We start from the raw sequence: 26,675 nt of genomic DNA on the forward strand, positions 1-26,675 counted from the left end.
GCTAATAATAAATAAAAACAGACTTTCCTGTGTTAAAAAGTTTGTGTCATTTGTGAAAAGCAAAGACTATAATTTTGAATCTATTAAAATAATAACTAGTGTATTAGAAATTTAAGGTTTTTAGAACATTTTTTAAATGATTGGCATTAGATATATGGATGAGTCTTTAGGGGCAGATTTTTTTGGTAAAGTGAAAGCTGAAGTAAAAACAAACCACTTCTTACTTAAAAAGAGGTTTGAGATGAAGTGGCAAATCTCAAATTTCCCTTTTTGCTTCAGTGTGTCAGTTAATCTGGCTGTAGGGTATATTTATCTACTGTGAAGCCCACTGATGCATGCAAAGCTGAGTGAATACAATTTTCCCTAGTGGGTCTTCTTTCTTTGGGCATTTGTAACTGTGCTTCAGTGTATGGGGTCAGTTTGGGAAAGCTAGAAGGGCTAAAATGTCAGCTACAATAAAGGTACCAAGATCTTGTCTTAGGAAGGGAATGGGGCATCTGATCTTTTAAAAGTATATATTTCTTATTTCCTATGAGGCAATTAGTTGGAAGTATGCATAATGATCATAATTATTAATATAAATAGGACAGTCTGCTAAGTTCTGTGTCATTTAATGAGTAATTCTATAATTCTTTGTACTTGGTTTATGCTTTTCTGTAAGACTAGTGGAATTTTTATTTCTCTTAACATAAAATATTTTAACTTATTCTTTTTTTTAAGTCATTCTTATATTTAGTTAATTTGAACCTGTGGCCTAGGTCAACTATTAACTAATTAAACTAGTTCACATTATTTATTTTAGCCTATTGTCGTCAGTAGTGTTTTAGGTTTTTTTGAGATAAACACTGAATACTATTGTATATCATAAATGAATAGAAATTCTTGAAGGCAGTTTACTTGGCTTTCTACCTTCCTTCATAAAAACTGTTTGTTAAAGGTCATGAGATTTATTTAAGTCACTAAATATTGTTATTTAAATAACTTACACATTACCATAAATCATAGTTGTACTTAAGTCAACCATAAGGAACTTTCTGTTCAGTGTAGATACATTTAGAGTATCTAGGAAACATTAATTTGTGAAGGAGCAAAATTAAAGAAGTTAGAATGGCCATCAAGCTGTATATATTTGTAATATATATGTGATATTTTAAAAATCAAGATCCAAATGGTCCTGATAGTTCTAATGAGAAAATATATAGATAATTAAGTGTTGTAGGAAACTGGACTGTGGAAATTCAAAAAAAGTAAAAATGACTTGTAACTTACCCAGCAAGTTGTAAAGACAGACCTTTCTCAACATGCATACTCATGTTAACATTACAGTGTATAATATATCTGATTAGCGTCATAATGGATTGCCTTGAAAGATAATGGTCTAAGAGTCAGTAAAGCACACAGTAGGAAAGAATTACCATGGTCAATATAGGCTCCAAAGAAACCCGAGATTTTGTGTTCATCTGCTTATTAAGGTTTTTTTTTGAAGAATTGTTTTAAAGTATTTTAAGTGTACCATAATAATGAGGGAAAAAAGAGCTTTCATTTGCCTTTGAAAGCCCTAGCAGGATAGTGTCATAAATAGTGTGAAACTATACAACTCTATAAGAATCTTCTTGGCTAGTGTTAATAGTGTCCAAACCAATGTGTGTGATAGTCTCATCTTTAATACAGAATCTAAACAAATATTTAGACACCTGAGAAACTGGAATCATCTTTCCATGGTGCCCATTACTTAGTTTCTCTAAGACCAGGCTCTTAGGAATTAATTTTTAGGCGTTTGATTGAAAGTTTGTTTTTAATTGGGGAAAGTGAGATCTTTGTGTATAGGAATGAAAAGAATACAAGAGTAATAATGTAGCCTGTTGCCTTCTGTCCAGTTCTACAACACCTTTTAAGAGATTCAGTCTGTCTTTATAGGTTATTTGGGCTGAACTTAGAATGGATGCAGTGGCTATTGAAAGCTTAACATGACCTTGGTATGTCTCATACCTATGAGGAAACTGAGATGTTAAAATTAAGGTACTTGAAAGCCTCACCTTCAGAATATTCCCAACATTTATTTTGGTTGTTAGGGGAAAAGGAAAAAAAGAGTTGATGTGATAATAGATTCAAATTGCATTGTGTGGGTTACTGGGCTAAAACTGTCAACAGAAATATAGAGTTTCACTGAGTGAAGAACACATTTATATCCTTTCCCAGGTGTACTGTCCCTGGTGTTAGTCCCATGTATGGGATCTTGAGGTGAAGTATGTTTGAATGTCCTCCCTTTTCTGGCTTGCTCTATCCCCATTCTAGTTTTTGGGGTTTTTTTAAAGATGAAGCTCATCTGTGGCATAACTGGCTAGGACTGAACTGACTAGCTTCTGGCTGGCTTCTTGGATTGTCTTGTTATTTCACCCTGGACTTAAGCATGGATAGCTGAATCCCATTGAGTTTCAGGCCAAACTCAATGAAAACATAGTGGAAACAGTCTTTCTTAGGGACTTGTTGCAGGCATAAAAAGGAATTTTTGGATTCACTGCAGGAAAGCAGAAATTGCTTCTCCTTCTCTAAGACCTAACAGAGGGAGTTAATTTATTTTTTTTTAATTTTTTTAAATTTATTTCTAGGAGAGAGAGAGAGAGACAGCGTGAGCAAGGGAGGGTCAGAGAGAGAGGGAGCCACAGACTGAAACAGGCTCCAGGCTCTGAGCCGGCAAGCAGCACAGAGCCCGACACGGGGCTCGAACCCACGAACCGCGAGATCATGGCCTAAGTGAAAGTCAGACGCTTAACCGACTAAGCCACACAGGCACCCTCAGAGGGAGTTAATTTAAACTGAGGGCCTTGGTATACGCTTATTAAGGGAAGATGACACAGAACTGATCAGCAGACCTTGGGAAGATTTCATAGTTTGCCTGTGTGGCATAGAGGAAACTTGAGAAGATAGAAATACAGAATTGTACTGAAACTATTTCATTCCCAAGTCTTCTGGCAACTGAGGCCTCTACCTCCATAGATTTGAGTAGGAAGCCTGGGGACTGGGAATAACCTCCGTGCCAAACTAGCCCTGTGGCCTGACTCACTTGAGTTTCCAGGTGATCTGACTTTCCAGTGATCTGACATCATAACGCAAAGGAGCCAAGCCTCTGGTAGCTTTTTCAGGGATAGACCCTGGATTAGTCCTGTGCCTGAAGGAGGATGACTTCTTTGGCAGATAACTTGGAGCAAAGAACATGCCACTTGGAATGCCCTCACATGTCTATCTCTTTGTGCCTGTGTGTGGCCACGCTGCAATTTGATCTCTACAACTGTGCAGGTACAGAGGTGCTGCCCTAGAGCAGCTTAGATGGCTGTGTGCTGGGTGTGTGACAGTTGATATTCCATCCTTTCAGCAAGGCCTGTGTGGCCTTGATTTTCTGTAGAAAACCAGTGGACAGGCAGTTCGTTTTGTGAAATTGTTTTGGTATAGAGCAAATTCTAATAGTTTTTGTCTTCTGTAAGAGTTTTAATACACCACCTGTCTCTTCCTATTTTATTGAGTGCCTTCTGTGTGTTAAACATTGTGCTTGAGAGAGTGGAAAATACCAAGATGAAAAAGTCTATGTTATCTTCAGAAGAACTATTAAGGACTCAGACTTTATACTTAATAAGTTTATAATGTATATAAAGATAAGAATATTGTGTAGACAATTAAGTTCCAGAGTAAGCTGTAGGAACCCAGTACATTTGATGTAAGTGGGAAAAGAAAAATTTTAAACTCCTTTAACTTAAACATCATTTTCAGTTTGAATGCTTTCTAAGCTTTTTGTTAGGAATTTTAGTTTTTCATGACAGGAATCTATCATAGATCTCTCTACATCATTGTCCTTTGTGTCCTACCTGCAGGGGAAAGTTTAGGTTTCTTAGACTGGCACTTAAGACATCTTCATTTTCTAGCTCTCGCTTTTTTTCATTCCCATCTCTGTCAAGTGCTCTTTACTCCAGGCATATCTCAGCAACTCCTTATTTCTAGAACTATCAATTCACTTTGCACTGTTTGCCTTTACTTAATCCCATCGACTTTCTTCCTATCAAGAATCAGTTCATATTTGATATCCCTGACTTAAGATAAAGGCAGTATTACTGCCTCTTTTGTACTTACTTAATACTTTGTGCATTGTGCTGAGGGGTTTTTTAATCATCTTTTATCATGGAGAGTTGTGTACACCTCTTTTTCAACTGAACTGTAAATTCCATGACCATTTATTATTCTTGTGTCCATATCTTTTAGTATATGCCTGAAATATAGTACTGGTACTTAGTAAGTGGATAAAGAACATTTCTTGAGGGTCTTTACTTTACCTTTCAAGAAAGGACTACTACAGTTGAGTCTTATCTGCCAGAAGATACAGAACAAACTTTGAAAAAAGTAGATTTAGAGATGAACCTGACTATGTTCCCACCATGAAATTCACTCTTGGGCTTTGGTAATGACCTTCTCAATAGGGATAGGAGACTTCAGTGAGTGGGGCTTAAATTTTGAGAACCATATTGAAGCCTACCAACTGAATTTATTTTTGTGATGCCTTTTTGAAAGTATGGAATGTAAGTATTACTTTCTGTTCTTTAACATGTGAACGTATTACATGATTTATTTATTGCTCCCTCAGAAGCTTGGTACTTGCGGGGCAACTGCTAATCACTGGCACACATCCCAAGGTGCTTTTCAGCCAATGAAAAAAATATAGGCTATTTAACCGACTGTAAGTTTTACATAAACAGTTATGATTTGAAGTGGAAGTCATGATGGGATCGGTGGGGTGGAAAGACTTAGCTTTTGCAAGCATTTTTAGGATGTATGAATTTCTCACAGAATAGGTTCTAGTTTGACAGAACGTCAGTGTTGACCCTTCCCACTCTTCTTCCCAAATAGACAGTGTTCTTGGTTTCATAATCTAGTTAGTTGACTTTTAAATTGTTTTATGTCTTTTGGAACCTTTATGCCTTAAGCTAATAAGTATGTATTGAATAAATGAATTGAGTAAACACTGATCCTTATCAAACTCAGAACTAAAATAAGGCCTTTCTTAATTCAGAGAAGAACAAAAGCACAAATTAACCTGAAGCATCTTCATTTTGCTCTGTTTATATTGCATAACAGTTAAAAATAAAACAACTCTCAAACAATTAAATGTCTGATTAAGCTTTGGTTTAGACTGAAAATACTTTGAGCTTTGAGATTTGCTCTATTCCTGTGATTTTAGAAGATTCTTTTGGGATCCATTTACTTCACAGTGTGTGTAATAGTTTTCCACCCTTTCTTTAATTGGAAAAATTGAAGAAAGTCAAAGGTTCAAAGTTCTATTAAAAATTACAGTTTAGTCCCTATTGATATTCACCAGTTTTAATGCATTTCATTGAGATATTTAAGAAATGAATTACATAAACAAATGAAACATTTTATTCTGGATGTTAGCATCTGATCAAGTAAATTAAAAATTCTATAATTTCTAAGGTTTTAACATCAAAATGTATGGTTTTGTAGTTACTGTGAAATTGGCAGTGACATTGGTGACATTGGCAGCTCATAAGCAACTGACTAAATCTACACACTGCTATGGAATCTATTTTGAAAATATTAAGAACCTGGTGGAGATGTGGATTATATTGGCAGAAGCTGTGACTAATAGAAATGACTTAAAGGAGCAGGTGTGTAGGCAAATTTTTAGGAAAGGCTAGTCTGGCTTTTTTTGTCTAAATTTTAATTTTGTTTCAGTGCTTTATATTTTACTAGTGATTGGTTTGGGTTAATAAGCATAATATGTCAGAATGTTGATGTATTTTTAAAACTTAGTCAAGTTGGATTACTTAGTTCCCAGGAGAGAAGTTTTAATTGAGAGAGAAGGGAGTTCATTTATTTTGGAGTGTGATACACCATGGGTGACAAATCACTGCAGGAATCTACACTAAAAGGTTGCTCACCCTGGGCACAAGGTGAGCAGAGTGATGCTAGATGATAGGAAAGGATTATACAGTAAGAGGTAAAAAGACACCTCCCACTTGTACCCAGAAAAGAAGGGGAAAATGCTTTTCCTTCTCACTTCTGTCCAGTTGCCAGGCTACTGTTTACATAGGCCTTACTGTGTAGGATTCTGTTCTAATTGTTTCTATAACATCATCTCATTTAATCTTCAAGAAAAACATGTGAGGTGTAGGTATTGTTATGCTCATTTTACAGATGAGGAGACTGAGGCATACCAAGGTTAAGTATTTTCTTAATACTGTTAGTAGTGATAGGAATATATTGGTCTTCTTGACTCCAGAGCTTTTTAACTGTCATACTGTACTAACCCTAGATTCCACACCTGAACCTTTCCTCATATACAGATAAATTCTAGGTTCCTAATATAGCTGACATATAAATAAGATTGTGGGACCCAGTGGTTCACAAGTTATGTATTTTACTCTTGTAGATATTGTTGCATAATATTTTCTAAGTATGGACTTTCTTTTAGTAATTGTTTATTTAGATGATATATGAGAGCTATACAATCACATACTCTGAGTGGTTATACTTTGATATAGTTTATATAATAATTGCCATTTTCATTTCATTTAGACTGCTGCATTATTTTGGTTTTCCTACACAATTTAATGGCTGAGAAACAGGCATGTTATTTAGTTGTCATCAAGTTATTGAGAAGAAGCCTAATATCATTGAGAAGAATGATAAAGTAATTTAATAAGAACTTTTATTGACTTCCTTTCCCAGGTATGAGTTGATGTGAGTACTACATTTCCAAATTTCATCATTCTTTGGCATCATTATCAAACTACTAGAATGCAAGTTCATTCTTCTTAATGGCAGTTTTGTTTATGAAGAGAAATAGAACTAATGAATAAAATGCTTTATGTTGAGATTCAACTGCCACCATCTTTAAAATCCAGTAAAATAAAAGAGGTAGAAAGAAAGTATGTTAACTCCTTCTTTATAGTAAAAATCAGGTCTATAAACAGATGTTATTAACTCTGATAGAAAATGGTCTATCACGGAGCACCTAGGTGGCCAAGTCCATTAAGCATCAGACTTTGGCACAGGTTATGATCTCACTGTTAGTGAGTTCGAGCCCCACATCGGATCTATGCTATCAGCATGGAGCCTGCTTTGGATCTTTTTCCCCCTCTCCCTCTGCCCCTACCTCACTTGCATTTTCTTTCTCTCTCTCAAAAACAAGTAAACACTTAAAATAAGAAGAAGAAAGTGGCCTATCACATTACTATAATTTTAAGATCTGTCTTGAATGAGCAAAAGTATTTCATTACTGTAAGTGTAAAGCTACTTTCCTGAAGTATTACTGATGTCAGACTATGTGGTTTAAACTCTGGCTCTTGAGGATCCTGAGTGGGTCAGTTGGTTAAACATCTGACTTCAGCTCAGGTCATGAGCCAAGTTCGAGCCCTGGGTCAGGCTCTGTGCTGACAGCTCAGAGCCTGGAGCCTGCTTCAGATTCTGTGTCTCTCTCTCTCTGTCTCTGCCTCTCCCCTGCTCAAATGTGCTCTCTTCCTCTCTCTCTTAAAAATAAACATTAAAAATTTGTTTTTAATTTAAAAAATGTTTTCAAAAATTCTGGCTCTGGTTTCTTTAGTTTCTTTATAAGTGAGGATAGTAATTATACTTAAGTCACAGGATTGGTTTGAGAATTAAGGGACATAACTCAGTGCAAAGAGCTTAACACAGTACCTGGCACACTGATAGTAATCAGTAAACATTCTCTGTTAGTGATGGATTAAAATTTGTAATAACATTTCCCTTAATTTTGGATGAAGATAATTTTATTTCAGTTAGAATCCTGCCACTCTTAATATGAGAACTATTGTTAAGAGTTATATAATTTTAAAAGTGGATCATAAAAGGCATAGGAAAGCTTGCAGATGTTTTAAAAACTTGTTTTTATTTTGTGAAGAGGTCATATTCAACTATATAATCTGTCCACTGAAAGACAACAGGGAAGGCATATGAAAATTTTGTTGTTGTTAGTTTGATTGAGTTATTTTTGTCTATCTTTATTCTGTCAGTTCTTGCAGTGCGGAAGGCTTGTCTTCTATTCAGTACAGTGATCAGTTTAGTTGGCTCTGCAATATTCAGGATGGGCCTGCTAGGCCAGGATGTGTTTGGCAGTCTGAGGAAGGCAACCTTCAGTGTTGATTCTAACTCCACCTCCTCTCCATTGTGTTCTTTCTAAGTACAGACACAGCTTGGTCCCCTGGCAGTGACATAGAGCAGACGTCAGTAACAACCTTTGTAAATGTTAAATAAAAGAGCAAATTGAAGGGCAGTGATTCATTAGGAAAGAATTTTGTCTGAGCAAATTAACTCTTGTTTCTGTTAACCCATGTTAAAAAATCACTGACTATCTCTCGAGTCTTTGGATGCATTTGAACTAAAAACTACCCAGATGAAGGGCCTCTCTTCATTTTAACGGTGCTCTGGATCTAGGATATGTGCTATTCATTTGAAATCTTTTTTCTTTCTTTCTTTTTAAATTTTACTTTGACATCTGGCCAATTTGATCAGCATCAGACGTGATGTTAACCTTAATTTGCAGAGCAGTTGTCAAAAATCTTCCAAACTTTAGATCTTCATTATCGATTTTTCAGTCACTAATTGCACTGTGCCTGTTACTTCCTCAGACCCACCTGTCTGGATCAATTCACTAGTCATTCTACCTCAGCAGCCTTGCCAGGCAGACAGCCAAGCATGCAATGTATTTTTAGATTTTTGTGTCCAATGTGTTTTCCCTTTCCTTGCCAGTTTTTCTTCTCTTGCTTAACTAGTACAAATGCAGCCTATATGTCTTTAAAGTTGTTAGCTTTCAAAAATTCATTTTAAATGCTGCTCTAACTAGCCAAAATTTGAATTTGTATGTCTGTGTATGTACATCCTACTTATTGAAAATATTTCATCCTCTCTTTAATGTGCTCTTAAAAGGAAATTCTTTAGTTTTTCTAAGCTAGCAATTTTTCTTTTAATACACATGTGACTGTATTACCTGCCTCCCACTTTTTCGGAATAACTCATTTGTTTGTTCTCTCATGTACTGTGATGGATTAATCATGAATTTGCAGTTAATGAGGGGCTATCTGTTTCTTAGTATCTTTTCAACATACTAGACACTGTGCTATATGTAATTTTTGAGACCCTGTAGTCAAATAGTTGTAAACCAGCTAATATAAGTTCCTTATTTGTAATTTTTGAACACAGAATCTGAAAATAGATTTTCTTTTCTTTTTCCCACTTTATCCAACAGACCTCACTCCATGTGGAAACTTTATACTTTGGATCATGACTGTTGTACTCGAATGGGCAATGTTATCACAAAGTCATTGACTTAGCAGACATTTAATAGGTTCTCACCATGTGCTGCTTTAGCAATCCTAAATTTTTCAATTAAGAAAAAATTAATCTTTTTCTTCTTCTTGGTGATACTTTGTATCTCTTAAAAAATAAAGTAAATTAATTGTTCAAGTTGCTACATTAAACAGTTTTGATCACCAACCTTGTGTCTGTTTCAGAACCTCAGTGAAATCCAGAGTATTAAAATATCTTATCCCTATTTCCAGTTACTTTTTTCCTGAACCTCAGGTTCTAATAATAGTTACCTGCTTATAGTTACCTGCTTAGTTTAAACTCTTTCATGTTTGCATGCTTTTTCTCACATGAAATGCCCTCTACACCTCTCTTTGATTGATTAATTCTATCACTTCATTTCAAAACTTATTTTCATTTCTTTCATGTGCTATATACTTTGTTAGCTACTTGGATATACATTGGTTTAAAAATAAAAAAGCTATGACCCTGACCTTCTGGAATTTTCAGCTGACACTGTAGTTTTTCCAAGAAGTCTTGCCTAAATTCCCATCTCGGACTCATTCTCCTCTTCTGTGTGTTTGTGGCATCCTGTGCCTGTTTCCCTGAAATTTGCTAGTTGTGTGCACTTACTTTACACTAGACTAGAAGTTTCTTAAGGATGGGATATCTTGATTCATTTCTCCCCTCTTCCTCAGCCCAGTATCTGATATACATCAGATGCTCAACAGTTATTTTTAAACTGTAGATAAAGTAGATGATCCCTGCCATTAATGAGTTCTCATGACTTAAAGCTCTCTGTGTGTTTCAGCTTGTGTTATGATTACTTGAATGCATATCTTATCTCCCACAAATCTCAGCCAGTATCTTGGAGAATATAGTGCTAACACATTTATGTCGGTGTGCCCCACCATGCAGTATGCCTACACACAGAAGCTGTGAGAGTGATCCTTCTCTTAAGAATGTTTTTGCTAAATACTACTCCTGTGAGATCTACTTTGAGTGAGCAGTCAGATAGTGTCTGTGGAAATTAGGTAACTTCTTTAATGATAGCCTTAGAGAGCTTAATTGTTACGTGGGCTCAGAAAATGCCATCACTTTTGTCTCTGCTCTGCAGATAAGCTGATATTGAAAGGTAATCTGGAGTAGGAGTTTTATGGATGTCACTTTTTGAAACCAGAAGAAGTAGAATTCCTTAAAGTGTGGTCAGAAGCTTACATAACCTCCAGAGGCTGTTTATAAATGATGATGTCTCCTAGTGAGATTACTTGACTGACAGAGAAACTGAGGTCCCTCTGCTAATGTAGGAGAAAGATAAAGCATGACTTCACTGATCGGTAAAGCCACTTTGTCACTACTTCCAGAATGAATGCATTTCTGGTAACTAGCTAAATATGAATTTACTTCATTCCAAAATTAACTCACTTCCATGACTTACCAAAATCATTTGAATAATAGCGTTCTTCTTTAGAAGGAATAATGCTGAAGGATACAGCTCCGTTGTTCTGGAATATTTGGGAGGGAATCTTTGGAGTTTTGTAGAGTTGTATATAACTAATTAGGTTGTCAGCAGCATATTCTTATTATGCTTAATGAATACATTATGTCCATAAGTAAGATCAGAATAAAATACAGATTTTTATTCATGCATTCTATATTTAGCCAGCATTTACTAATTGTCTACTATTTAGGCTATACAGTCAAAAAGGTTTTGTTTCTTTTTGTTTGTTTGTCTTTAAATGTTTCATTTATTTTTAAGAGAGCACTAGCAGGGGAGGGGCAGAGAGAGGGAGACAGAGAATGTGAAGCAGGCTCTGTGCTGACAACGGCAAGCCTGTTGTAGGGCTTGACCTCACAAACTGTGAGATCATGACCTGAACCAAAGTTAGATGCTCAACTGACTGAGCCACCCAAGCACCCTATACAATCTAAAAGGTTTTCACTTTTTCTTCTTCTCATTTTCCAGTTTTCTTTTACAGAACACCTGAGCATGCTTCATCATCCTGCTCAAATATCATTTCCTTTAAAAAGCATTACTTTTTTTTTCTTCATTTTTATCTTTCCCATAGCACCTTTAAGGAAATGTGAAATTTGCCTTACATTATAACTCCAAGTCTCCTTCATCATGCCATAAACATTCTGAAGAGAGGGACATGTTTGGTTTTCTGAAGCACTATCACAGAGCTTTGATTACATTTGGATCAAAACCAAAAACCAAGAAAATAGAAAGAGTGTACTTCTCCTAGTAATAATTATATATCCGTAACTACAATTTGTTCAGCACATAGCTATAGGCCCAGATATTGTGAGAAGTGTTTATGTCAATCATTTCATTCATTTCCTACAACAGTGTTGTTTTATGAGGGAAGGAGCAAACTTGAAAAGTCACCTAGCAAACTTGTCTCAGTAGCTGTTAAATTATGAATCAGGAGGTAGAACTCTACTCTCTTTGACTCTGAAGTCTGCACTCTGAAAACATAGCACTGTACTACTGCTATAGTTTTTCACCTTCACATAAATCCACCCAAAGAACCAGTGTACCGTGTCATTTTCTTTCCTATTTTTTTTTTTTTTATTAAGACCTTTGGATATTATCATTTAAATACAATTACATTTAGAGTGTAGTTTTCAGGAAAGTGCATATTCGGTACACGTCTTTTAACTGATCATAAACTAAGCCTTGTGAATATGAGGCTCATAAATTTGAGGATGTGTTCATTAGATATAGGGGAAAAAACTAGAAATTGAAGAGACTCTGTGTACATAAAATCATTGTTTAGAAGAAATTCAGGTGAAGAACACTAGTAGTTTTGTTATATTGTGTAAATTAAGTAGAACAAATTAAAAACAGCTATTTAAAATGATGAATCTTAGACTCATGAAATGGAAAGAAATCTTGAGTCATTGCAGAGTTGAGGTTGAGTGGATGAGAAAAATCAAACACTTAAACACTACAATCGCAACAGACCAAAGCAAAAATAGATGTGATTTGCAACTCTGAAAGATAAAATTATTACTAAAACTTGGCTTTATGTTAAATTTCTTTCTTGTTAAATTTCAACTTTAGATCTTTGCTATGTCAATTTTTTATTTACACGGCTTTGGCAATATAAATGGACATGAATGAAAGTCTGAGGCTTTTGCAGTAAAGTACGCAATTAGTGTAATTTTTTTTTTTTAGTAATGAGCTTTATTTTCAAGTTGAAACCACTGCTAGAAACTGTTAAAAACCTTTTTTAATTTCTTGAAATTATTTATTTGGGTTACCATTACAGAGTTAAATAACTTTAAATCCCGTAACTTTGAATTCCTTTCCAATTCTTTTTCGTTTTTCCCATTAGGTTGACAATCTCCTTTTGCTGCTAACATATCTCTACTACCTTTCTAATTCTTCTGTGTCTTCCTTTTAAAGGAAGAGAAGCAGACCTCATGCTTAGTAGTCCAGGACAGGAAGAGTTTCTGTTTATGGCCATTGCTGTTGATTTTTTCACTATGTTCTATTGGAGCTTCTCACATACTTCAGTTTCCATGTTTCTGTTTCCACTTTGTTCCACAAAGATGTATCATTTTCTTTTTCAATGACTTGATTTAGGCAACAAAAAAAATGTGAAGAAATAATTAGTATAACTATGGCAAATAATGCTGAAGGTCATCTGAGATTGTCTAGGGACTTTGGGTACCAGTGTGCTTGCATGTTTTTGGTTGTGTTCTTGTCCTACCAAGAATTCAGGGCAGTCTGTCAGACTTCCTCTTGGCCAGCTTGATTGGTGCCGCCTTTATGTGGCAGATCAGAATGATTCTGTGAGTGTTCCCAGACTTCCCAGGTATTGCAGGTGACAGCTGCATTTCCTCCACAAAGATGAAGAAAACACATGTGGCCATGTCCCAGGAAGTCCCTTGTGCTGGCCTCCCACTGCTAATATCATGTCAGTTCACTGCCATTTCACCAGAGACAATGTCTTGTGTCTCAGACTATGCATTTTTCTGTAGATCTGCTACATCCTAGTTATAGTTCTTATCCCCACCCCCATATGGCTAAGCAGTGCCTCAGCAGAAGAAGTCACCAGCAGAAGAAGGAAAATTGAATGGGGTAATAAGGCAGATCCCACAAAGGACAGATGACTGAGCTTGCATGCCAAAGTTCAGCTGCCACTCCAAGATCTGGCAGTATTGCCTGGCCAGGTCTCTATGGAAAATTATTTAGGGACTTTGTATGCATGAAAACCTGAGGTTACTAGGTACGATTTGAGGGTGAAATGTAACTGGTCCTGTTCTTTCTCCTTTGGAAGAGCCTAAGGTAAAACAGAACCTACAGACTTTTTATAATATTTTTTAAAAAACTTATTGTAGTAGATCCAACTGATAAGCCAAGTTAAATCATGTAGCTACTGCTATAATTGTTAATAAGATGTACCCAGTTAACTTAAGACAAGCCACAGATGGGGCAATTCATATTTTACCATTAACCCTAGGCAAACCTATAGTTAGAATGAGCAGTGATATTCATGAAATAAGTAAGTAGACAGTTATTAAGCATTTGTGTTTAGACTCTAAAACACTAGACTAACAGTAAATTTCTGAGCAGCTGTAGTTATACAACTAATTAAGTAAAACTAGTTAAATTTTACCTTATTACTTTTATTTATTTTTTTTAAATGTTTTATTTATTTCTGAGAGAGAGAGACAGCGGGAGCAGGGGAGGGTCAGAGAGAGAGGGAGACACAGAATCCGAAACAGGCTACAGGCTCTGAGCTGGCTGTCAGCACAGAGCCCGACGCGGGGCTCAAACCCTTGAGCCATGAGGTCTTGACCTGAGCTGAAGTTGGACGCTTAACGGACTGCGCCACCCAGGCGTCCCTTACCTTATTACTTTTAAATTCTTTTGTAGAAAGTAACAAATTCTTCCTTTACATTGATGAATTTAATGCTTGTGATGTTTTTGATAAGTGTGGAATATATTGTACTTTAAAAAATTCTTTATTTTTTATTGTTAAATTATTTTGTAACCCTTGAACTAAAAGGTACATGTTCTTGTAGCATGGCTATATAGAAACTATTCTTAGCTTGTTTTCTTGACACACAGAAAACCAGAATTGGAGAAAAGATATGAAGGCCATTAATAGTTCCAGTTAATACATGTTGTATAACTTTTAGGTTTATCACACTTATATTTTGTGATTAAGAATCTGATGGTTTATTTGTTTTAATATTTATTTATTTAGTGGGGGGGGGGGGCTCACGGAGAAAGAACCCCAAGCAGGCTCCATGCTGTCAAGACCTGTGAGATCATGACCTGGGCCAAAATCAAGAGTCAAATGCTTAACCGACAAAGCCACCCAGGTGCCCCAGTAATCTGATGGGTCAGTTAAATTGACAGCTAATAAATTGATCTATTATAATTTATCTTTGGTCCAGTGTTTTTTTCCAAAGATGGCTACTTGTGGTATCATTGTTGTATTCTTAGCAAAAACTTGGTTGTGCTTTCCATTATGCCGATCTGTAAAATCAAAAAGGTATACTGAAATATATTTTTCTAATTTTATAATCACTACTCCCCTTCCCCTTCAGTATAATATACTCTCTCACTCCTGTTAGAGAGTCATTACTCATGTATATTGCTATAAGGAACAAAGCCCAAACTCCCTCCCCTTGATCTACATTTTGGAAAAACCATGGTTACTTGAAATAAAATATGCTTCTCTGAAAGTGTTGGCCCTTGCCTCCTTGGTCACATCTCATCTTCCTTCATTAAGGTGTCCCAGATTAGATTGCATCTACCAGTTTGCTTTATTTTCTGATCTAGTCCCCACAGTAGATCCAAAAAGTTACACTAACATTGTTAATGTTTAGTGGAAATCTCCTGTAATAAGGCAGCACAGGATAACTTCAGACCATAAAAATTCTTTGTGATTGGCTATAATTATATCCATCCAGTGTGGCAGTCTATTCTCTGTGTTAGCAGGGGATAAAGCAGAGTGAGGAGTTAGGATCCTTTTTTATGAAAATAAAATAATAAATTTATTCTTTCTTATTCTTGCCTCTATTCTTCTCTATTTTCATTCATATGTTCTGTAAACATAAAATATGTTTGTTTAAAAAGTTCTGCTAAACTTGGAGGAGACAAAGATGGTTAAGGAACATTTTCACTGTTAAGTTTTTGGTCATCCATAGGTCTCACAAGTAAAAGGCTATATTGGGAAGAGTTGCTTTTATCATATAAATTCCATCACCATTTGTGTAGAGAATTATTGGACCCCTTCTTTAGGGCTCCTTAAAGGATCTCTTTCCAGTGCTTCCCACACTATTTTAAACAAAGCAGTAACTCTTATGGAGTTTGAGAAGTATTTATGAAATGCTGAATAAATGAATATGAGAATATAGTAATCAGTAGTAAAATTATTTGGCAAGTAATTCATTGGTCACTTACAGTGAGGTATAACAACAAATATAGAGAACTCTTCCTACAGGTGGTGTACCCCATAAGGAAAGGTCTCTATCTATTCTTCACTGTCACTGGGGTGAAAAATTAATTGGCTTATGAGGGACCTGCCTGTTACATTGTTCTAATCAGTGTTGCCAGTTTTCAGGAGAGCCATATGAGTGCATGTGACACAAATTTTTGCTTGTTTGTTTTAAGATTTAAAAAATAAGTGCTTTCCTGAACATGAGAATATCTAATTCTGAAATTAGAGCAATTTAAATTAGAGTTTACCGAATTCATTTGAAAAATAGTATTCTTTTCAAATGATGTTTGTGGCTACAGTTCCATTGTTCCTGAGATAATCAGATGAACAGATCTGGGAGGAATTTTTTGTGATTGTATATAACTAAATTGGTTGTCTACAGTATATTTTCTTTTCTTTTTTTTCATTTTATTTCAATTCCGGTATAGTTAACATACAGTGTTGTATTAGTTCAGGTCAGCAATTCTATGCTGTTACTCAATGCTCATCACGATAAGTGTACTCTTAATGCCCTTTACCTAGGCCATCTTTAAATGTGGGCTGGTTAGTCCATTTTCTTTCATACTAATAATGAATATGTACTAGTTTTCCTAACTGTACTGTATACCTATAAATGTAGTTCTCCTTTTTGCTAATCAGATGACAAGATCTGGGTAGGTTTATTGAGCTGTTAGGTTAGAATCAAAATTATATTTAACTTCTGTTGTTCCTGCGTTTGACAAAGGGAAAAAGGAGGTCACATTTCATTAAGAACCTTCAATGTGTCCCACAGGCACCATGCAGAGTGCTTAAGCTTTAGTTCATTTAATATTCATAACCTCTGGGAGTGGCTTTGTTGTTATTCTTAAATTTTGAAACTCAGTATTTTTTTTATAACAGCCTTGTGGAGGTATAGTTCATGTACCATAAAATTCACACTTTTAAAATGTACAATTCAGTGGTTTTTAGTATACTTCCACAGTTTTGCAGCCATTGCCACTAATTCCATGAAGAAACCTGTACCATTAGAAGTCAGTCCTCATTGCCTCTGTCACCCACCCCCTCACAAACCACTAATCTACTTTCTATCAATATGGATTTGCCTATTTTGGACGCTGCATATAAACAGAATCATACAATATATGGTCTTTTGAGAATGGCTTTTTTCACTTAGCATAATATTTTCAAGGTTCACCCTTCTTACAGCATGTATCAGTAATACTTCATTTCTTCTTATGCTGACCGTTCCATTGTATGGGTGTACTACATTTTATTTATCCATTCATCAAGTGATTGATTTGTTTCTCCTTTTTGGCCATTATAAATAATGTTGCTACGAACATTGGCATACAAGTGTTTGTATGGACATATTTTCAGTTCAGAATGGATTTTCTAAGTAATGTAGCTATGTATTTAACCATTTAAGGAACTGCCTGAATGCTTTCTAAAGTGGCTGTGCACCATTTTATATTCCTACAAGCAGCGTATGAGGGTTTCAGTTTCTTCACATCCCTGCCAACATTTGTCTGTATTTTTTTTTTTTTAATTTAGCCACCTGGTGGATGTGAAAATCTCATTGAGGTTTTGATTTTCATTTCCCTAGTGACTAATGTTATTGAGCATCATTTTATGTGCTTATTGACTACTTGTATATTTTCTTTGGAGAAATGTCTCTTCAAGACTTGGTACTTTAATCTCTGAAGCATGGGGCGCTTGGGTAGCTCAGTAGGTTAAGCATCCAACTTTGGCTCAGGTCATGATCTCACAGTCTGTGGGTTCGAGCCCTGCATCAGTCTCTGCTAACAGCTCAGAGCCTGGAGCCTGCTTCAGATTCTGTGTGACTCTCTCTCTCTGCCCCTCCCTACTCATGCTGTCTCTATCTTTCATAAATAAATAAACTAAAAAAAAGAAATCTCTGAAGCAGAGATAGTAATTCTGGCTCTGATGTATCCTTGAGGATGTTGTAATAGAAGGATGTATGTAATGCCCAGCACAGGGACTAACACTTAAAAATATTTATTAAATATTTGTTTCTTCTTTTCCATTTTACCTCCAGTTTCACAGATGAAGAAATTGAGGCTTAGAGACAGGGTACAAATAATTCTCCAGAGTTCATTTGACATTTAGTTGGCCAGTGGTAGATTCAAGTCCAGGTCTTTGTAGATTTAACACTGTACTCTTCCCAACAGTTCCTCATTTTTGCCCCTGCTGGAACCCTACCTCCACTGTGAAATGACTACAGTGAGTAGGTAAACTTAATTACATGGTATAGTCTTTTATATCCTTGCTTTTATAAAAGCAAATGTAACTGATTTTTTTAAAAACTTTTCAAGGAGTTTAATGCAATTGATGCTCTATTTGGATCAATTTAAAATTTGCCATACCTAAGTAAATATAAGTCTATCCTATACTTCCAAATCTTAACAGATTTCCATTTCTAACAGATGAATAACTCACTTTTGGATCAGTGTCTATATGTGACTACCAAATGATATTTCAACTAAAATAGGTGAGGGACTCTGGTTTCCAGATCACGGTGTTTTCTTAAAACCAGTCTGTTTTTATATGTAGTTTAGAATGGGGGGCGCCTGGGTGGCTCAGTCGGTTGAGCGTCTGACTTCGGCTCAGGTCATGATCTCGCAGTTCGTGAGTTCAAGCCCCACATTGGGCTCTGTGCTGACAGCCAGCTCAGAGCCTGTAGCCTGTTTCGGATTCTGTGTCTCCCTCTCTCTCTGACCCTCCCCTGCTCATGCTGTTTCTCTCTCTCCTTCTCTCTCTCTCTCTCTCTCTCCCTCTCTCTCAAAAATAAATAAAACATTTAAAAAATTTTTTTTAAAATGTAGTTTAGAATGAACAGGACAGCTGACATTTCATTAACCATTTTTGGTTTTTATGGATTATGTACAGATTGACCAACTTTGTTTTTTTAACTTTGCACAACTTACTCTAGAGAAAAAAGCAAAAGATCTTTCTAGATACAAGCAGAAACCTCTACTCTTTGGATAGATTTTCCTAATTCAAGTTCTCTAGATATATTATCAAGGGGCCAAATGAGTACATTGACCAACACCTGCAATTAATTGTTGGCTACCATAAACAAACTCTCAGTTTTCTTGTGAAGTATTATTTTTTTAAACACAGAATTGGGATCAGTACTATTTATGAACTGAAACTAAAACATTAAGGAGATCACTCCTGATTTTGGAACTCTTCAAGTTAATGGTATTATTAATATTTTTTAAATTTTTTTAATGTTTTATTTATTTCTGAGAGAAAAAGAGAGCATGAGCAGGGGAGGGTCATAGAGAGGGAGATACAGAATCCGAAGCAGGTCTAGGCTCCGAGCTAGCTGTCAGCACAGAGCTTGACGCAGAGCTCGAACCCACAAACTGAGATCATGACCTGAGCCGAAGTTGGACACCCAACCGAGCCACCCAGGTGCCCCTGGTATTATTAATATTAAATGACACAAAAAATTGATTATGTTCTGTGTGTTACACATGTTGCTGAGCACTACATGCATTAGTTCAATTAATCTTCACAACAAATCCTTGGGTATAGGTATTGCCTGTATTATTATTCATCTTTCTCAAATCAAGAATTTGAGGTTTAGAGAGTTGAGGTTAACTAGTCCAAAAGTCACAAAATTAGTAAGTCATGGAACCAAATACTGTCCAACCCCAGAGCTCTCTTAACCTTGCCCTACAGTGTCTCTAAACACCAATTTGTACTCAAATCGGTTAAAAAGCGAAACTACAATTTATTACTTTGCTTTTCAAAGCATTATTGTCAGGCATGTTCTTAATAATATATTTCCTGTGTATTTGAGGGAGAAGATTCAAACATAGGTACTTTCACTAAGGATTGAATTTAGAGTCAAGAAAGAGAAAAAAATGTGTTTTGGATGGTCATCCAAGGTAGGCCTCATGGTGACAGCTTTGAATGCTCTTCAGTCCGTCCTGCTGAGGCCAGTTACCACTCTTTTTTTTTTTTTTTTAATATTTTTATTTATTTCTAGGAGAGAGAGAGAGAGAGAGAGACACAGTGTGAGCAGGGGAGGGTCAGAGAGAGGGAGACACAGACTCAGAAATAGGCTCCAGGCTCTGAGCTGGCAGTCAGCACAGAGCCCGATGTGGGGCTCGAACCCACGAACCGTGAGATCATGACCTAAGTGAAAGTTGGATGCTTAACCAACTAAGCCACCCAGGCGCCCCAGTTACCACTCTTATTCATGTTTTTCTTTTTCTATAAAATGGGTGATTTAATCCACATCATCTTTAGATTCAACAGAGCTGCTGCAAGGAAAGCTCAGCCTCTATGTAAGTCACTTCAGAGGAGTTTAGCTCAAAGGTTGTTTGGAACGGTTTTATCCTCCTTTTTAGTTGTTTATTGTTTAGGGAAAGGAGTGGTAACATACAATTTTGGTATTGTTCTGTTTGGGAAACAAGCAAACTTCAACTCAGATACTGACTTTTTAAATCATATTTTCATAAACCAAAGGAATTTTTGTCTTTTATATCTTAATAGGAAAGACCTCATATCATCCATTTAAATGACTGCTTGGCCATTATAACTATAAGCACAAATTTATTGTTTCCCTGTTGGACTTTTGGAACTGGCATACCTGATCTCTATTCATCCGTACCTGGTACTCTGAAAAGTACTAGACAGAGCCTTTAAAGATGTAAGGCTAGAAATGGAGATCATAAATTAGGAGAATCTTCAAGGTCATCTCTAATCCAGTCAGTCTTCAGATTAATAAATTGAAGTCATTGTTATATCTGATCTGATGAGGGATACACAACTGATTAGTAAGAAGCTGAGCTAGAGTCATAGTCTACCACCTTGAATCTTGTATCCTCTTCATTTGGAAAGAAATTAGGCATGTTCTCAAAAAAATTTTTTTAAGTTTATTTATTTATTTTGAGAGAGAGATTGAGAGCACAAGCAGGAGAGAGGCAGAGAAAAGGAGAGACAGAATGCCAAGCAGGATCAACGCCATCAGTGCAGAACCCAGTGTGGGGCTCGAACTCACAAACTATGAGATTATGACCACATGCTTAACCGACTGAACCACCTAGGCCCCACTAGGCATACTTTTTAAGTATGTAGGGACATCTGGGTGGCTGAGTAAGATGAGCATCCCAACTCTTGGTTTCATCACAGTTCATAATCTCGCGATTCGTGGGTTCGCGTCCCACATTGGGCTATGTGCTGACAGTGAGGAGTCTCCTTGGGATTCTCTCTCTCCCTCTCTGTCTCTCTTTGCCTCTCCTCGCTTGTGCACTCTCTCCTCCTATAAAATAAGTAAACATTAAAAAAATTTTTTTTGGGAAGTGATAAGCAGTAAACAACCAGTGAGATTATCTTACCAGTTATCTCTTTGTGGAACAATAATAATAATCTCTTTTTTTTACTAATCACTGGATTTCTCTCTCATAGGGACCTCATTATAGCAAGTGTATTTTCATAGAATGTATATATTCTTTCTTTTAGACTGTAGAAGATCTAATCACTATTAGCTTTAGGTGGGGAAAGTATATTTATATCTGTAAATAAGTAAACGTCTATATATCTAGAATCCAAATCTCAAATATAATTAGATCTTCTGTATGTTGTCTTTGTGAGGGTCAAAATGATAAGAATACAGCATCAAAATTTAATCACGTAAGCCAACCTTTAGTATTGTCAAGGGTCAGTTTAGATTCTGCTACATGTCTTGCACTGGTTTCCACAGGAACCTGGGTCTGATGATTGATGTTCCTAACAGGATTTAAGGACCTGCAAGGTTCGAAACTGCCCTCTCAATTATCAAAGAAATCTGCTGTTTATAAAAACAGATGAATGCCTGGTCTTGTTCTGTCAAAGATTTGAGTTGACAGGTTTGCTTTTTTAGGATGAAGCATATTTTTCCTGGTGTTTCATTTTTAATTAGGTCATCTTTATATTGTTTATAACGAATCAGTTATTCAAAATACTATTCCCCAGGATTATCCTGCCCACAACCTCTCTGAAAAGGAGCCAACAGGAACTCTGAATGCTACCTAACAGAATCATAGCAATGTTTGGTAGAAATTGTTCTATGTATCATCTCCTCTAATTATGCACTGTATAGAGTCACCTCTCAAGCACTGGGAAAATGTGAGGAAAACAAAGCCAAAGAATATACATTTAAGTTTTTTATTCACGATCACTTAATTTTTATTTTCAGGTCAATTTTACTTAGGTTATTTTAGAAAGATGTAGAATCTTTTTGTCTTTCATACACGATTACCAACTTCTCATTTTATTTTCATCTTCCTCTGTCCTTTATCTCTTCAAGCATACTATTGTTTAACAGTTGCTTTGTATAAGATACGAGCTTTGCATGCCAACTTTGATGTGGCAGAATGAATCACATTGCCATTGATCTCAGCCTGAACAGAACAGCCATCTTCAAATAGGAAGTTTCTAGCTTCAGGTTGTTTCAGCCCTGCATGCCTTGCCTAGCCTGCCGTGTAAAGTCAGTTGCTTCACTACAAACAGCACTGTATTAATATGCACAACATGACCATTTTCAGTAGAAGGTTATTAGAATGCTAGTTTGTATCCTCTAGTGAATGAAATGATGTGTGATTATGAAGTCATCAGGCATGGACCAGTAAGACTCCAGAGAGCCTGCCCCCTCTGAGGTCCTCAGGGTGCCATTGATTGGTGGCCATGTGTTTGTGCCCGATAGACTGTGAAATGGTGTGTTGCTACACGGCTGTGTTGCACCTGCGCCCCACCGAGGTGATTGATTGGTTTGGTCATGTGGAATGTTCCCATCTGGTCTGCAGTAATGTGGTTTTTTTTTTTTTTTTTTCATCTGTGAATAGCAAGTACTGGCTGGATAGTTACAGCAAACAGTTTCAGAGGCTAAATAATCCTTTTCCTCTAAGAACGAATTGGAATTTGAAGGAGTTTGTTTTTGCTTGCCTTGTTTTTATGAAGGTAGTCATTCTCCAGGAGGTTCCTACCCCTTCTCTCTGGGATGTTATAGTCCTTTCTCTTTTGACCTATTTCCACCTCACCCTCCTCATACTAGATTAAATGTGTTTTATGTATTTCTAATTTGTACAAGTCTAAAGCACAATTTTTTTTGCGGTTTGTTGTTCTGACAGGCCACTTGAGATGGCTTGCAATTTTTAAAAAAGATGGTTTCTGTGATCATAATTGGATTATCAAAGTACTGATGTATTTTAAGCCTTCATTTAACCTCACAAAAGTAGTGGTTTATTTATTGAAAACTACTGATGTTGCAGTTTAAATGTCAAGAAATTATTTATTAGGTTCTTTTTAAAAAAGATTCTTTAGTTATATTGGGCGGTCTTGTTTGATATTTCTTAATCTTAGTCCTTTTTCATAATTGATCTATTCATTCCACCTAATGACTAATTACATATCAGAGCACATCATCAGCCACATTCATCATAGTAGAATGTAATAATCAATGACATTTCAACAAAGGAAAAAATAAATATGCAAATAAGGCCTCATTAACATTTGCATGAGTTGTTTGAATAATCACGTTGCTGACAAGGCTGTAATTAACAGAAATTGATGCTGAGTTCAGTATTTGATAGTGTGTTTTCTCAGCGTTTTATTGTTGTCACTGCGGGGGCTGAAATGAAGTTCTGCTCTACTTGTACCTTGACTAGAGTTTGATGTGCTGGGCTGTGCCAGGTACCAAAGGCTTCTGGGAGCCCTCGATTCGTCTGTGACCTACACTTAATGCATATAAAGACACTTTATTTAAATTGCCTTATTTTTTAATGAACCACTGTGAGATTTTAGCAATTATGAGACAACTGTAGAAAGAAAACAAACATGAAAATTTAAATCATTCATGATTTTGCCAGAACTGCTTTAAATGAATCAGATACTAAAAGACTTTTAAGATTTAGGTTTGTTCATACCATGGAAAATTAAAATCATTAAATTTAGTTTTTTATTAAATATGGCCTAGTGGATCACTGTCAAGAAGTTGGAGCTTATTGTAATTGAAAATCGCTTTGCTTAGGAAAAAATCTAATTATAAAATGTACAGTTTTTTTTTTTAAATAACTCTGCTCCCCCACATTCCTCCTCCTTTTCCTGTACTGTTTCCTGTTTTTGTCATGGATATTAACTGAAATGCACTAAACACAATAAAGCTGTTTATGTCAGTTTTTTGGATGACTGCAAGTGCTGATTATAACAAGTTTAAGGAATTTCCTTTGTTGAATGTGTACCCGTGCCATATGGCTCAACATGGAACATTAACTTGACAGGGATAATGGATTGTGGTATATGGAGACAATTTTGCCTGCAGCTTTACTATAACTCATTCTGGTTGGGGATCACAGGTTTATAGTATGGGATGCAGCAAACATCCAGATGGATTTACTTTACATAAAAGAGTTGCATTTCTTTTTATTTCCTCCCTGTAATTGGAAAAAGAACATTTTTTAAAGAAGCAAAATATAAAGAAGTAAACAAAGAAGGAAAGACTCTTCAAAAAAATGGATTCTGTGCAGTCTTTTGTAAAATGCTATGGAAACTATTTCTATTTATATAGCACATTAAAATCATAGTTTACATAAGCTTATATTATTTATTCTGTTTAGAGTAATGTCTAAAATGAATTTTCCTTTCTTAAGATTGGAAAATTATCTGTATCAGCCTTATGTATTCCCACTGTTTCAGCTTTGAAGACCTGAAGGAGCAAGCAGTGTCATTTCTGAAATAATTTTAGTAATGTTGCCTCCCTGAGGTGAATTAGATTTGTAAGATTTAAGATAGAAAAATGTTTTTTTTTAATATATCCTCATTTTGACCTGAAATATATTACATATAGTAGAGGATGACGTTTCTTGTTGTGTTAAACAGTAATAAAATTATTAACTACAGGCTCCTTGGTTTTATATGTATCTTGTGATACCTAACTATTATTTATCTGGTAAGAATAGGAAAACCAAAAGTCACTTTGGCAAAATGATCAATGTAACCAAAGGTTAGTTATTTATAGAGAATGTGTAAATGCATTGTCGTTAAGAACTGACATCTATTTTAGCTCAGGTAAAGGGCTGGGGGGGGGGGGGATTTTAGAACATTTTTTCTTGAAACAGCCTTATCCTAAGAAACTGGCTTGCTTGACTGTTTTCTACTTCTTTTGAAACCATGTAGATTTCTTTTTTTAATTTACTTTCCACTCTTTGTTTAGGTAAAATATAGAATTATGTCATTAATTAAATTATGTGGAGTTCTACATTTTTCTGTCTAAATAAAATCATTGAAATGTAATTTTGAGCTAGAATCTCTTTGATATATTAGCTCTAATGTGCCCTCCCTGAGCATCGGAAGTAAAGAAGTGTGTTTCTTGCACCTACTACACTCTAGCCCTCAAATTACTGACATCTTTAAAAGTTTACTTTGAGTATTTGAGACATATACAGAAGTCAAACGCTGAGATTTTTAATCATCTTTGCTGTCTCAGAAAACACTGCAAGTTGGAAGAGAGCTAGACTGTGAGGCCATGCAAAAATGCTGGGGTTTTGTTTGCTTGCTTGCTTGCTCTAGTAAAAGATTTTCTCTTTTATGAAGTCACAGTGGTCTGTCAGAACCATGAAGATTTAAACATAAAACAGTAATATCCTCCTGACATAATTAAGTCACATCTTTTAACAGATCAATAGGTATTTCTTATCTTTGCATTCCAAACTAATAAAAAATGGTTATCAGTTTTCCAGTATATTATCTCACACTATTACATATATAGAGGAGAAATATATGAACTTTATATATTTCTCCTCTATATATGTAATAGTGTGGTGGCTCACTGGGTGGCTCTGTTGGTTGAACGTCCAATTCTTGATTTTCGTTCAGATCATGACCATGTGGTTCAGAGGATTGTGCCCCACATAGGGCTCTGCACTGACAGCAAAGAGTCTGCTTGGGATTTTCTCTCTCCCTTTCTCTCTGCCCATCCCATGCTCGTTCTCTCCCTCTGTCCCTCCCTCCTTCCCTCTCTCTCTCTCTCTCTCATATATATATATAAATTAAATAAAGTTTAATTAAAGTTTTAAAAAATAGTAAAAAATTCAGGGACACAAATAATTTATTGTAGATTTGAGGGATTGTCTTCTTCCATTTTATAGTGTTTTTGTAAACAATATGATACTTAGGATATTTTTATACATATTTTTTAAATGTGATTTACTAAGGCTATGTGAATGAACAATGAAATATTATTTTTTTTCCACTTTGGTAAAAATTTGATGCTTAGATATGATATGCCTTTTTTTTATGAAGGGCTTTCATCATATTATTTTGCAAAATAATCCATAATCAAAGAAAAGATTTTTTTAAGTTGCTAATCTAAGTTGTGTGTCTTTTTTTGTTTTTTAATGTATTTATTTTTGAGAGAAAGACAGAGCACAAGCACGAGCAGGGGACGGGCAGAGAGGGAGACACAGAATCCAAAGCAGGCTCCAGGCTCAAAGCTGTCAGCACAGAGCCCAATGCAGGGCTTGAACTCACAAACCTTGAGATCATGACCTGAGCCAAAGTCAGATGCTCAACCGACTGAGCCCCCCAGGTAGCTCTAAGTTGTGTGACTTAAAATGCTATGTCAAAAAATATTTTTTAGCTACCTGGGAATATTGGAGCAGTTATAGAATTTATACATTCCAGTGACTGATACTTAGTGATGATGGCATTGCTTCTATATAATATAGTGGTTCTGTAGCTATTGTCTAGATTTAACTTGCAGAGTGCAATAATTTTGCAAAAGGTTTTTTGTTTTATATTGGCAGAGTTTACAGTTCTGAGGTAGAGTGCTTTTCTCCAGTGACAGTTAAGTGCTTATCATTAAGAAATTTTGATTTAAAGACTATTACCGCCAAT

General features: G+C 35.8%; 1 protein-coding gene across 8 annotated transcripts in view; it reads left to right on the forward strand.

Annotated features, from left to right (window-relative positions):
- TCF12 (transcription factor 12) overlaps positions 1–26,675 on the forward strand; it is a 366,706-nt gene that overhangs the window by 196,561 nt on the left and 143,470 nt on the right. The window lies entirely within an intron of this gene.

This window comes from Hyaena hyaena, unplaced genomic scaffold, assembly GCF_003009895.1.
Source record: "Hyaena hyaena isolate Hyena2069 unplaced genomic scaffold, ASM300989v1 scaffold_49, whole genome shotgun sequence".
Taxonomy (NCBI): Eukaryota; Metazoa; Chordata; class Mammalia; order Carnivora; family Hyaenidae; genus Hyaena; species Hyaena hyaena.